This window comes from Protopterus annectens, chromosome 7.part0 (assembly GCF_019279795.1).
Source record: "Protopterus annectens isolate FY-2018-M chromosome 7.part0, PAN1.0, whole genome shotgun sequence".
NCBI lineage: Eukaryota > Metazoa > Chordata > Ceratodontiformes > Protopteridae > Protopterus > Protopterus annectens.
The window spans coordinates 725,411,716-725,426,312 of record NC_056739.1 but is presented as its reverse complement, the minus strand read 5'-3'; the positions used below and the strand labels follow the sequence as shown (position 1 = coordinate 725,426,312).

At 35.4% G+C, this 14,597-nt stretch overlaps 1 protein-coding gene across 2 annotated transcripts in view; it reads right to left on the bottom strand.

Annotated features, from left to right (window-relative positions):
* LOC122806652 (immunoglobulin superfamily DCC subclass member 4-like) overlaps positions 1-14,597 on the bottom strand; it is a 2,205,210-nt gene that overhangs the window by 1,641,885 nt on the left and 548,728 nt on the right. The window lies entirely within an intron of this gene.

Below are 14,597 nucleotides of genomic sequence, written 5' to 3'. Positions count from 1 at the left end.
GACTCATTAAAAGCGTATTTATTTGGTAAGACCCTTAGCTGGTACAAAAACAAAGTTAGACAGTGGGAATCCAAATCATTAGACTTGCAAACCATACTCTTGACAGCAAAATCTAAAAACAATCAGAATTGTTCAGAAGTCAAAAAGGAAATAGAGGAATTAAATAAAAAATAGAATGAAATTCTAACACACAAGACTTGTCTAGCCTTGGAAAAATTAAAAGTAAACTCATTAGCCACCTCCCCCAGATATCTACATAACTTATCTACAAGAATTAAAATACAATCCAAAGCAAATAACATTAGCAGTATATATCATGAAAAGAAAGGGAAAAAAAGTATCAGATATAGGAGACATCCTTAATGCATTTCGGTTCAATTATATGGAACATTTCAAAAAAGAAGATTTAGATACCAACCAAATAAACTTAGATACAAACCTTATCAATATAAAAAATTCCAGAAAATGTAAAACTAGACCTACAAAAACCTTTATCCTACAAAGTATTGACAAGATAAAAGAAAGTATATCTAACAAAGCTCCACTGATAGATGGTATAATTACGGAAATTTATAAACTCTCCCTTCAACAGTAATCTCCCTTTTTCATAAAACTTTGCTAAAAGTCCAGTCAGAAGCAAAAATACCACCTTCATGGAAATATTCTCTCATAACACCAATTCTAAAAGATAATAAACCATCAGACCTCTGCACCTCATACAGACCTATACCATTACTGAATAATGATTACAAAATATTTATGTCAATCCTAGCTAACAGAATGAAAATCCCACTTTCAAAGGCAATTAATAATGATCAAACTGGATTTATATATAACATGCACACACATGATAATATTAAAAGGATACTTACTCTTACAGATTATGTGAATAAAGAAGATAGAGAAACACTTGCAATTGGATTAGAGATAGAAAAAGCCTTTGATTCCCTCAACTGGGAATATCTATTTAAAACTTTAGCATTATTTGAATTTCCTCCTTCCTTCATTTTATTACTAAAAAACATATATATTAATAACTTAGCCTACATTAAATTAGGTCCTTTTACCTCAGAATCTATCCAAACAATGAAAGGTACCAAACAAGGATGCCCCCTATCTCCTATTTTATTTGCTTTGGTTATAGAAATACTTGCAGAAATAATATGTAATAATCCAAGAATAAAAGGAATATAAGTCTATGACCAGTACATATCTAAAATAATGCTTTTTGCTTATGATATTTTATTAACCCTATCAAACACCAGAGAGTAATTAGAAGAGCTAAAAGAAGTAATGGAGAAATTCTATAAGATTCCAGGTTTACATTTTTATAGATCAAAATCAAAATTTCTATTTTTAAATAAGAAAAAAGAACTACAAGTTATAGATAAATCCATCATAGGAAAACAAGAACTTACGCTAAATTATTTAGGAATAGTGTTATGCAAAAATCTAAACGAAACAGTATAGTAATAAATTATAAAAACATTATTGAAACAATAAAAATATATATAGAAAAGTGGAACAAAATAATATTAACTTTTGAAGACAGATTGCAATTAATAAAAATGGTCTTATTGCCAAAAATACTATATGTAGCATTAGCAATTATTCCTGAAAGATGCGTTCTTAAAGAAATAAACTCATGTTTAATAAAATTTTTATGGTATCCTAAAAAGAATAGAGTAGCTCTAACTCATCACATTAGACTCTGGAAACAAGGAGGATTGAACTTCCCAGAAATAGAAAAATATATAAAAATATCTGTGTTTAAAACTACAATAGACTGGATAAACCCAAATTATTTTGCCAACTGGAAAGAATTAACAACGGTTATATTAATAAATTAATGTAATCTATTAAAAAAATTCTTAATATTAGACAAATCTAACAAACCCTGGTACATACTATGCAATATAATATAACAAACCCTTCTAAAACAGTTATTAATTATTACATCATTTCCTTTATGAAAATTATCAATGCAAACATAGATCTAAATCTTTGGTTTGACCTTTTAACCCCGTCTACCATCACAAAGACCTTTCCTCACAAAACATATAGGGAAACAATAACCTTCTGGGAACAAAATGGATTCTTATGCTGGTTTTAATGTGTAAAAACATTTAATGTTTTAGATATACATATGATAAAAACTGCTTACAATATTCCAACAAAAGACTGGTTAACCTTACAAAGCATTCTAATGTACACTCAAGATTATGCAGATTAATTAATAATTCCTCATTTAAAGATATTCCAAATCTAATAAGTTTTCTATATGAATCTATATATAATAGTTGTGAAAAGAAAAATTCCATTTCAAATCTATACAAAGAGTTGATAACATATAAAAAAAATCCCCAAACCATCATACTGGCAGTTCTTAACAAAAGGTCAGTCATTACAGTTAACAGAAGAAAATTAAATCTAACATATTACTATCAGTTAATTACACCTCTAACACACAGTACTGGAAAATATTTAACTGGAAATACTTACATAGGACATTTTTAGCACCAGATAGAATTAAGAAGATCAATTCTACTACAAATGTTTTTTGCTGGAGGTGTGAAAAGCCAAATAAAGCAGACTGAATTCATATTTTTTATGAATGTTTGTTTGTGTCTTTCGGCTTTTCCTGGTTAGGGGTCGACAGCGGAACTCCGGTCCGCTAATGATTGGTAGTTGATTTTTATGAGCCGAGTTACCAGCCCTGATGCACAACCTTCAACGAAGGTGCGCCCATTCACGCATGTCTCCACGCAGAAGATGCTCTAGCTGAGAATCGAACCGGACAGCGCCTTACTGTGAGGTGACAACGCTATCGCAGCACCACCACCGCGGGTTCATATTTTTTTATGACTGTAACAAAATTAAATCATATTGGAATGGAATTAATCGTTTTTTACAAGCTTTATTTAATGAATCCTTTACCTTAACTAAAGCATTGATTATACTAAATGTAAATGAAGGTTCCTATCAGAATAAGACAAATATGTATTTGTTATGGACAATACTTGCTATATCTAGGAAATGCATAACCAGAAGGTGGAATTCAAATACATCACTGACCTTGAAAGAATTCTACACTTTACTGAAAACAACTGCATTGACGGAAATAAAAATCAAAGAACTATGAATCTATCCCAGGCCATTGGTAATAATCTTGGGAAGAAAATTATATCTTTGTTGGACACTCTGCAATTATCAATACTGTATCTCTGATAACTGATCTGTCAATTCTATATTTACTAACATACAGTGTACATAGTTGAAAGTCAGGCTATTGTAAATATTGTAAATAGTTTAAAATGATAGTTAAATATATTATGTAAATGTTATTTTTAATTGAAAATAAAATTATTTGAGTATAAAAAAAGATCAGTTGACCTAATGCCAAAAACTTTAAGCATTCTACTCTCAAGATCAGTTGACACTTGTAAAAGGAAACTAAGCCATTGAAGTCTGATGGAAAAATACAGAGACCAAACTGTAAACCATTTATGAAAGTAGTCACTGTTAAATATTTTGCTCAAAATCTCTTAAAATAAACATTTGCTAATTTTCCTACCAGCCAAAAAAATGGATGTTCCATCAAAAGGATAAGAAAGCAAAACTGTAGGAGCTGACATTGTACAAGCCAAAGTCTTTAAAGCAGTTGCCCAGGACCTGAGACAGAAGATTTGCAAATTCACTCTATTAAAAACAAGGAGATTCCAAAGGGTTTCAGGAATGTCACCGTTAACATTTTTAAAACAGTAGATAAATCAGTTTATTGAAATTAAAAAGCTATTCTGTGTTCCTATTGAATCACTGAATGTAGTTTCAGTGAATGTAAAAAGGTCAAAATAAATATGGCAAAACTACTTTAGTCAATAGTGAATTTTGATTTTTTTCCTCCATCATTGTACAGTCTTGAAGTTTCTATATATAAGTTTATGGTATTGGGGGAGTGTCCCCTCAAATGGACATTACAGGGTGTCTTGCTCCTCTGAAAAAAAGATAATCCTTTGGATGTTTAGTGAAGGCAGCTTTGTTGAACATTTTCTGAATATTTTACATTCACTGAAACCGCCTTTAGTGAGGCAACAGATTTGTTTCCCCTGTCTCTCCTTTACTCAGCTGAAGGGAAATCCAATCCTGCATTCTTCAAAAGTTCCTTCTTTCCCATTAAGTACTGCCAAAATGTCAGTGTGGACTCAGACAGCAGTGTAGCAGAACAGACACTTTTACTATCAGGTATGCCTGAAAAAATTGTCATGAACAACTCCAGGCAATTTCCATTGCATCTCTGCATTGAATGCCCTGGCAAAGACCTCTGACTCCATTAACTGTAAAGTGTTAAGGAGGGTACCAGGAAGTTCTTCTGGAAAATACTGAATACATGGAGTATTTTTGAATCTTAGACATCTGCAGTGAAACATCAGTGTTTCTCAGTCACCTGAAATGACATTAAGTATGTTGCTGACAGTGCATACACAGTCTTGTCTAGACTACAGTAAATATTACTGAAGAGATTCATAGAGAATGGGGCTCTGATTCAATTCCAAAACAGCCTGGTTGATCAACAATCTTCTCAAGGCTTTGACAATGATCCTTCACAATTCCCCATGATTATGGAAACAATCACATGCTTAAATCATCCTCAAAAAAATGCCTCATACAAATGACAACTTCAGTGAGACTATACACTGTATCCAGTGAGCCAATGCCACCTTTGAAAAACTGTGACAACATATCTTCACTGACCCTGCACTCCCAAAGGATTCGGAAATACAGGCATTCTGTTCAGCTATCATCCCCAGTGTTTAATGCAGTGGTAAATTGTGTGTAGACCACTGATGTCATCTATAGATCCTAGAGACATGCCAGTCACACATGCTCACCCAGTCTGCTGAACATTGGTGTACTTAAACTCACCTTACTACTTCTGCGTTTCAGAGATTAAAAGGCTCAAGCTGAGGGACTTTCAGCTATACAAATTAGGCTAATTTAATAAGTAGCCTATTAATTCAGTCAGTGTATATATACACAAGTATATGCCCAGTTTATTGTTACCTTCCTCACTTTTTTCCCTTCGTCTGTTACCCAGTTAAGGATACTGGTAGTCCACAGGCAGCTTAAAAGACGTTTATACATTCGACTCATTACACGAGAGCATTAGGTACTGATTATCTCCTACCTGCTTATATTAATGGGATGGGATGGGGGGGTTTAAGTCAAATGTAAAATGTACAGTGTCTCCTACACATTTTCAAGAGGTGATCTACGCCTGACCTGTAAACCATCCTTTGATTTCACTCTGATGGAACTGTTGGACATCTGCAAAACAAATAGTATCAGAACTTCCCAAATAGGGACTTAAACCCACCTACAATATATATGTGACCTGTTGGAAGGACAGGTATGTGCCTCAGAGATTACCCCTTCTCTGAAACAGGCTTACATTTCATGCGAAGCAGAGTTCTTTCCTAACCCATTTCAAGCCTAACTTGGACCACTGGAGGAAGAATCAGAAATGTATCCCTGACCTGGCATCTATATCTGTACTAGACAGAGGCAGCCTATAAATGCTCGACTACCCATGTCCAAACTGTGTCTATATTAGACTATCGAAAATTCAGTTTGGCAAACAACATTTTTGGTGCACTTACATCGAGCATGCTGTTCGTCGAACTGTTCATACTGACATCGCAGTACAGTGTAGATCAGAAAAATTTCCCCTTTGCTCACTGTAGTGTGATCTCAGAATTGGTATATATAATTAGCGGGGAGGTGCAGCTCCCCCACAACAGAGGAATTCGATGAACGGCATTTCCGATGAAATGCCATTCATTTAAGTGGGTTTTCACTGATTTAATACAGACTCATCCAAACCTACATATAGTCCCTTAAAATAATCTTAGTGCATCAATACTTGTCAGATACACTTGGTTAAGCTTAAAAAGGGCCCTGGGGTCATCAGTCAATCACCTACGAACCTATAAATGTTTTGCATGGTCATGAAGAGAAAAATATATAATACAGAATACTGAGACATTTTTATATGAATTTACACAAAGACTTCAATGTATAGAGGCAAACAGATGAACCTTACCACTAAGTAAATTGATTACTACCAAGTTAGAATAAAAGCAGTTTTACCTTCTGTCATTCCACAATATCTACTAATGTAGCATACATGTGTTTATTTTAAAATGAAACATACTACAATGTATTAACTGCCAAGAGTACTAAATGACCATGATGTTTTATATATATATATATATATATATATATATATATATAGTAGCTGAAGAGACATCCCTTAAACAGCTGAGGCACCCCTTTTTCAGGTGAGAGCTGAAGAAAACATAATCAAGTTTTACTGTACTTAGAGATCGTGCAAACAAACAGATACCTCAACTACCCAAACATAAACCAGTATCTAATACTCAGACAACAACATGCAGCACACTTGTCACTGCTGTTACGAATATCGGAGGATAATGAGATCTGTCATCACACTAGCACACAGATTCATAGTCCAGTACTGACAATGCGGTGTACTGTATGGAACAGGTTTCTGCTCCTTTTCTGGGGATCCCATTGAGACATTAAACCTAAGGTCCCATACGCAACAGCTGTTAGAGCCCTGACTTTATTGACCAATGTAAACTAAGTACACAAATATATTCACAAAAATGATGAAGTCATACTACATCTATGATGGCCTATATTCAATGCATTGTGTGTGTGTGTGTGTGTGTGTGTGTGTGTGTGTACTTCATCATATCATTTTGGACATGAGCTACATAAACAAGCATTATCTCAAAGGAGTAATGGAAGTCAAGCACATGAAGAAGAATGGGCAAGATAGCAGGTGTAGAAAATACAGATATATACAAACGACTACTCACTTCTTAACACATTTTTAAAAATAGAAATTGCAGGTATTTGCACTGAGGATATATGGCATGAATATCTATTTGCATGTTGGACTTGAGCCTGTATTCTGCATGTCTTGGATAAGCCTGGTTTATATAATACATGCAAAAGCAAACCTAGCAACTTGGTCATATAACATTTCAAGCAATGCAAAATAACTCTGGATGGAAGGATAAGCTTGAACCCAAACAGAAGTGTGTTTCCAAGAGCTGTATTTTCAGGACTTGGAATTCCCATGACTGACACTTGCGCATCTGCATGCTTTCTGTATCTTGTGCATTATCAGCGTTAGTACACACATTGACTCACTATCTGTATCATTACAACAGAGTCACTTATTCACAAGTATCCTTACCAAGGGAGTCATGGTGGAACTAAATGTCTTTGGGACATTTTTAGTTTCTTTCTCACAATGTTCCTTAATATCATAAGAATAACAAAACTAAATGAAAAAAATAAACTCTCCGTATTTTTATGCCCACAATGAGGAAAATAGGATGTTAATGCTTTGCTGATTGCATTGCAGTATTTTGTCAGCCAAATCCCAGTAGTGTGCTGTATTTAATGCAGCACAATGATTTCCCACAGCATGAGTAAGTGTGCAAACAATTATCTCTAGCTGCCTACTGGGAAAAGACACAAGTCTAATGTTTTGCAAATTAAATGCTTCTCCATGTTGTGTGGAGGAGGACACTTTACCTAACTCAAAAACATCTTTCTGTTTCAATGTGTATATATGTGTATTTTATATATATATACATATACATATATATATATATATATATATATATATATATATATATATACACATTTATTTATATATATATATATATATATATATATATATATATATATATATAGATTCACTTTATAATCTTGAAATACTGAAATATTGAATTTCAGTATTACAAGACTATAAAGCCGGAACACCAAAAAAACAAAAACAAAACCGTGAAACCCAAAACTGCGACCATTAAAGACACACAAAAACACAACTACACCTACCTTCGCACAACACACACACACACACACACACATATATATATATATATATATATATATATTATATACATATATACTGAAATACATGCACACACAAACACACATCAAATAAACATACAAAGAGAGAGAGAGACACACAACACGTGCGTGCGCATGTATTCCTACTCTGGGTGAAATCAGGGTCTAACAGTCTAGCTCTGTGTTCTCCTGCACTTCTTAGTGATGACAGGATGTGCTTTTTTTAGTGAATCCCCTATATCATCAAGAACCAGTCATTGCTCATTTCACTACTCATTTACCTCTTACTTATTTTACATTTGTTAATGTTAATGAACCAGAAAGATGGTTTCCAAGGGGATATGATTTTAATAGCACATTTACAGGCAATGGGGACAGAAGCTGTATGTGCAGAATATGGTACTGTTGAATGGAAAGATAAATATAAGGAATAATGGAGACTATTGGTAGACGCACAGACTTGTCAGTGATACGTGCATATGTTGGGTAGGTGAATGGTCAAGCATATTCTATCTTGAGCTTTTTGTATGCAGGAAAATCTGGAAATATTTTGGGAGTTATCCAAGTTTGAGGTGGAGAACAATCATATATAAGTAAGCAGTTTGCTCTTGCATATTTTGTTGGTGGTAATATTTGAAGCTTCATTGTTTTCATTTTGCTGCATTCAGTCATTCTAATATATGTTTCTGAAGCAGCTTACAGCAACCACTTGGATCTCTGGATTTGTTTCAGATACTTTAAATGTCCACTATCTAATCATTTTCTTGAAAGTAATTCATAGTACTCTGCATTCACTTCTCTTTAACTCATTACATCTGAGTGACACCTCCTGGTGCATCTGCAGTTAACCCCTACTGACGCCTCTAGGCGTCAAATATTGCTTGTTCATATTTGCATCAATAATTCTAAAATCATGCTATGTACAAGGTTTTAAAAGATTTCATCTTAAAGCTTACACAATGCCAACCTCAAGTGCATTTCTATTTAGTAAAACCACAAGGCTGGCTATCCAAGTGTAACTGCTCCTGTGACACCAGAAGTAGATAATGATAAAATAAACGGAGTGCAGGATCAAACCAAAGCTGAAACTTATACTCCACATAAAATGACGTCAACTCCAATGTGAACTATGTAGCAGGAAGAATCAAATAAGAACCAGCATCAGCTCCAACATAAAACTTTAATGGATCAATGGCAAGCGCTTTCACCCTTCTGGGCTTCCTCAGGCCAATATGATTCTTAAAAAACATACATCTTAAATACCTTAAATTATTTAAATTTCAGCTTTGGTTTGTTCCTGAACTCTGTTTGCATTTATATTTAGCCTCTATCTAGTGCAGGTAAATAAATATTAACTGTTGTTTTTATTTTATTAATTTACATAAATATAATTTTCATATTTTTTAAATAGCTCAACAACCAAGTAACACAGACAGAACTGCTTAGCCTCATATGAAAGCTCTCAGCTAGCTGAATAAAATGCTGCTGACACTATATTTATACTTTGACTGGTTTCTGAGATATTGTAAGTTGTTTACAAAATATTAAAATGTAATAGTTACTGTGTTTGCTATGACTTATAATAAAATTCAGTTTAAGACCTAGAACCTAAAAAAATACTACCACTATAAAAATACTTTGTGCTGTAGAGTTTGCCATTTATACTTCTTTAATAACTCCTGTGGTTCCAGAGATACGAACATTTGTTTGAAATGTGAGAACATAATTTGATTCTGTCAAAAGGTTTAGGCTCCGCTCATTGGAAGTTACAATGCAAACTTCCTGAGCTCCATTAGAGTGAATGAGTTAAATAGCTTCATGTACAAACTACATCCAGGTTTGTTGCCCTTTGCTGACCTACCTTTTTCCCATCTACTTGTTTGAGACAGTGAAGTCTACAGAAAAGAGCACAACACTTTATGTGGGACTGATGTGTGGCCTTACTGATCCTGTGATACCTGGGATTTCCCTGCATCCCGGAATCCGTCAGCCTCCATCACGGAGTTCTTATGTTGCCTACTTATTCACCTGATATGATTATGCATACTTAATTTTCCACAGCTTTGCTGCTGAAACATCCCTTTTCAATGTGTACACCTTTTCTAGGTTTTCCTTCCCAAATGCATTAGTCTGCTTTGAATTTAACTGACATTTTACTAGTCCATAAATCTTAATAGGATCTTAAGAAATACAAGGCAATTGAGTTACAAGAACATTTAACCTTGACAGCATGCATCTCATTCTGTATCGCCCCTTCCCATGAAGGCCAAATCAGGACACTCCCGTAGTAAGTTAATGGGAACCCATGCAATCATTCAGATTTAATTTGAAGGATGTCAAAGATGTTTCTCTTTCTGATGCCATCATGCCCATTAGCCATGTTGCATAAACCCAGGTCACAAAAAGGCATGAATTTCATTTATACCTTCTGTGATGTCATTTATAATAGTATGCAAGGACCTCTTATGATACACCAGTGGTAACCACTTTTTTTTTTTAATCTTGATTTACCTCAATTACTCTTACTTGTTGTGTATTGCCATCTAGACAATATTTTGCCAATGCTATCAATTTAGGACCCAACTCGAATTGAATGTATGCACTGACCTTAAATATGACAATGTGTTAAATGCCTCATATAAAATTTAGTAGGCCATGTAAGTGAGCAAAGCCCCCTCCTGCTACACTGCACTAGTTTCCAAGTAACAACACTGTAATTTAAATTAAATGACAAATAAACAAAGGAAAAAAATGTGTATTTTCTTTTTTTCCAACAGTTTCTCTAAAAACACAATACGGGTTCTGGCACATTATAACACTGGTTCTGTCACGCTGACACTAATCAGCTTTCTGAAAGTACAGTTGTGTAAGTAAACTTACCATAACAGTAGATGTTTGAATGAGCACTGCTACAGTAGCCTAAAGCTACATGGGTTACACCTTGCTAGGCATTTAACAGCCAGCCACCTTCCAAAGCTTCAGGGCACATCCGACGCACCCAAAACCATCAACTCAAATTGAGCTGGCTAAAAGACACATTTGGGTGCCAAGCCCTTCAGATTTCATGCCACACAGAGAGGGAGGCTAAAACCCTGAGAAGGATTAAGTTAGGATAATAATAATTATGATAATAATAAATGACCCCACCCTGGCATTAAAAAAATACACAAACAAGGAGTATGGAGGGAAGGAAAGTCTATTGCAGCAGTGATCATTGAAACTTTGCTGTTATGTTAAGTTTACTGCAGCAGTGATGATTGAACCTTTACTGTTATGTTACGTTTACTCATGTGACTGTTTTTCATATGGATCCTGCTGCAGTAGCCTAAGCTATATGATTAAAGTACCAGAGCTTTCACTGACTGGGAGGACGAAGGATGAGGGGCCACAAGTCCCTACAGAATGGTCCTAGCAAAGTTTGTCCTAGACTAGGAAAAGGAATCTAGTTTAACGTGCTTTGCAAAGGTTTGTACAAAGGACTGAGCTTTTACTTCTAGAATATTTCTACAGTCTTCATTTTCCAAAAAAGCCACTAATGAAGCCAAGGCCCTGCTACAATGAGCCTTGAACCTGTATGGAATTGCCTTGCTGTGGGGGGATAACAAAAGATAACCCCATGTGACAAACTATTTGGAGATCATCTGTTCTGGCACAGGTTATCCTTTTTGTCTTACCTTCATAAGAAAGAAGTAACTGACCAGAATTTCTGCATGTTTTAGCTCTGTCAAAATAATATCCGAGTTGTCTGTGAACATCCAGAGTATGAAGAATCTTTTCTCCCTCATTTTTATTATCGGGAAAGAAGGTGGGGAGATGGATATCTTGGCTAAAAGTAAACTTGGATATCATTTTTGGCATAAAAGAAATAATAGTTCTTAATGAAACCTTATCTTTGTGGAAAATAATATAACGTCAACTCATCATGATAGCTTACAACTCTGACTGTTCTTGCAGAATTCAGAGCAATTAAGAACCACAAATCAGCCTGATGAGCTTGTACAATTGCAGCACGAGTTATTTTTTTCTAACACAAAATTAAGATCTCAAGGAGAAGCACCAACCTGCTTTCTCCAAGGCTTCTTATGCAACACTCCTTTCAAAAGCATTTTCACGTGAAACCTCATTGAAAGAGGAGGATCCATGGGCAGAAATGCTGAAATGACTAACAAATAAACCTTGACTGAGGACTGAGACAGGTCACAGAAGAGTAACTTACACAAATAATATAACTCCGGAGAAACAGTATCCCTGAATGGGTGCTGGATCAGTTCTTAGCACCAACCAGAAAACCTTTGCCATTTGCTAACATATGCTTTTCTAGTAGCAGGTTTTATTGCTTTTATTAATACCTACTGCATGTCCAAGAAAATAGGTGCCTGAAATGTATTAAAACTCTATCATTCAGGCAACCAGTTGTAGTTGTTTGGGGTTGAGATGCATCAACCCCCTCCGGCCGTGTGTTAACAAATCTAGTCCATAAGGAAGTTGGTGGTAATTGCCCCTGGTACTTTCCAAAAGAAGGGAGTACCACTGTTCCCTGGACCACAGTGATCTTTGAGGAGTTCTTCTAAATCTTCAAAATTACCTTGGTTATTAATTAAAAGGGGGAAGGGGGAGCACACAAACATTCCAGTCCAAAGAAAAGAAAAATCATCTGTCTTCCAGGATTTCTTGTATAGAGCCCTGGAAAATAATTTTGTAAACTGATTGTTTTGCATGAAAGCAAAATGATTTACATGAGATCTTAGAAAGCCTTCAGATTCAGTTGTCCTGGTCCTGCTCAGCTTGGCTGCCACACATTTTGCTCTGACAGTATGCAAGATGCCTGTACAAAGAGACTGCACTGAGAAGTTATATCCCAGGTTAAAATAGCTAGTTTGCACAGAGAGTAAGATCTGGTTTCCCCCTTGCTTACTTATACACCAGATCCATGTGGTGGTGTCTGTAAACACTTGTAGAGGTCCCAAAGACAGTGTACTTTTATTCCATTAGGCACTGCTCCCCAAGGACAGTATGAAGTATCTGTTGTGACTGACTGTGCTGAAGAAGGAGAAGAGAATGGGGGACCTCGATTCTGAGAAATATGGTGTTAACTTTATTTAAGTGCTTGAGCCCAAGGAGTACAAAAATTACAAACTGTCAAACTTAACAATAAAAAATAAGTAAAACATTAAACAATTAAGTATAAGCTTTATCTTACAAAGGCAAAGTATGCATCCTCATTATATTTTTAGTAATATAATTAAAGGATAGAACCTAAGGCTGACCAGACTAAACAGCAGTCAACAGAGATTTCAGAGAGATTTATCTAATTTGCAACAGGAACTTTTGCATTTATAAATCTGAAGAAGTCAATAAGATATTTTGCAACATGATACAATTACATGATAATTTGGCAAAGCCTTTTTCTCAGCTGGGATTTTTGAGACAGTTCAGAATGTTGAGTTTAGTCATTCTAGAGGGGGCATTCTTGTTTCATTATTTTATTCCAGTGACATTACTAGAATACATCAAGTGATTATGAACAACTGGCATATACTGACTGCAGACAACAAGTTAAAAGGTTTACCTAGTGCCTTTATAACTGGGGTATGTTGACCACTGAACCCTTCACAGTGTCTAGGGAACAGTATCTTAAATGAATACAGAAGCATAAATGTGACTACAGTAGCATTAACGATTTCCTCCATGCTGTAACATGTACTGTACACTGAGCACAACCCCTATTAATTTTTCTACCCCCTACACTTTGTAATTAAAGCTGTGGACATGACAGTGTGTGCTCCTCTCTGCCCACAAGGAATTCACAAGAGCCACAATTCTCTGCAGCTGAATTCTTCTCGTGCAGTGTTCAAGAGGAATCATGAGTATCATAGATGCCATGAGACCCAGAACCCTGATGAATTACCTTGCTGTGACAGAAGTCTGAGTGAATAGCTCAGGAACAGATCTAAATGCAATATCTATTTTTTTCCTGTGGAAAAAAAGCTTTTTGAACTTAAGTATCTACAGGACACCCCAGAAAAGCAATTTTTTGAGGAGGAGTGAGAAAAGATTTCTGCATGTTCTCTTTGAATCCCAGTAGGAGATCACTTACCCACATTTGAGATTCCTGATACTTTGAAAATGACACTGCAAAGAAAAGCAAGTAATCTAAATAAGGAAAAATGTGACACCTTGCAGACTACAGTAGGTCATCACAGGACCTAGACACTTTGTGAACACCTTTGGAGCAGTAGATAGCCCACATGGCAATGCAGAGAAACGATAATGTGATCTAAGCACAGAAAACCTTAAGAAACAGCTGACATCTGGAGCTATAGGAATGTAATGACATGCATCTTTTAAATCATCACTAGAAAACTAAATAGGAAATAAGGAGTTGTGAACAGATGAATTCTGAACTTGAGCTAATTAAAACTATCACAAACAGGTCCAGAAAGGGTTTCTTAGAATCTTTTTTCTTTGGCACCAGGAACATTCTTGAACATAACTCTTCTTCTAACTGAAGAGGAGGGGCCACTTCTATCACCCCACTAAGACAGCAGATGCTGGATGACAGGAGGTTAAAGTTTGGTCTAGCGTGCGAGGGGAAATCCTCTGAAAAGGTGGGAGAGACTTTCACTGCCACCTGTAACCTTCATGGG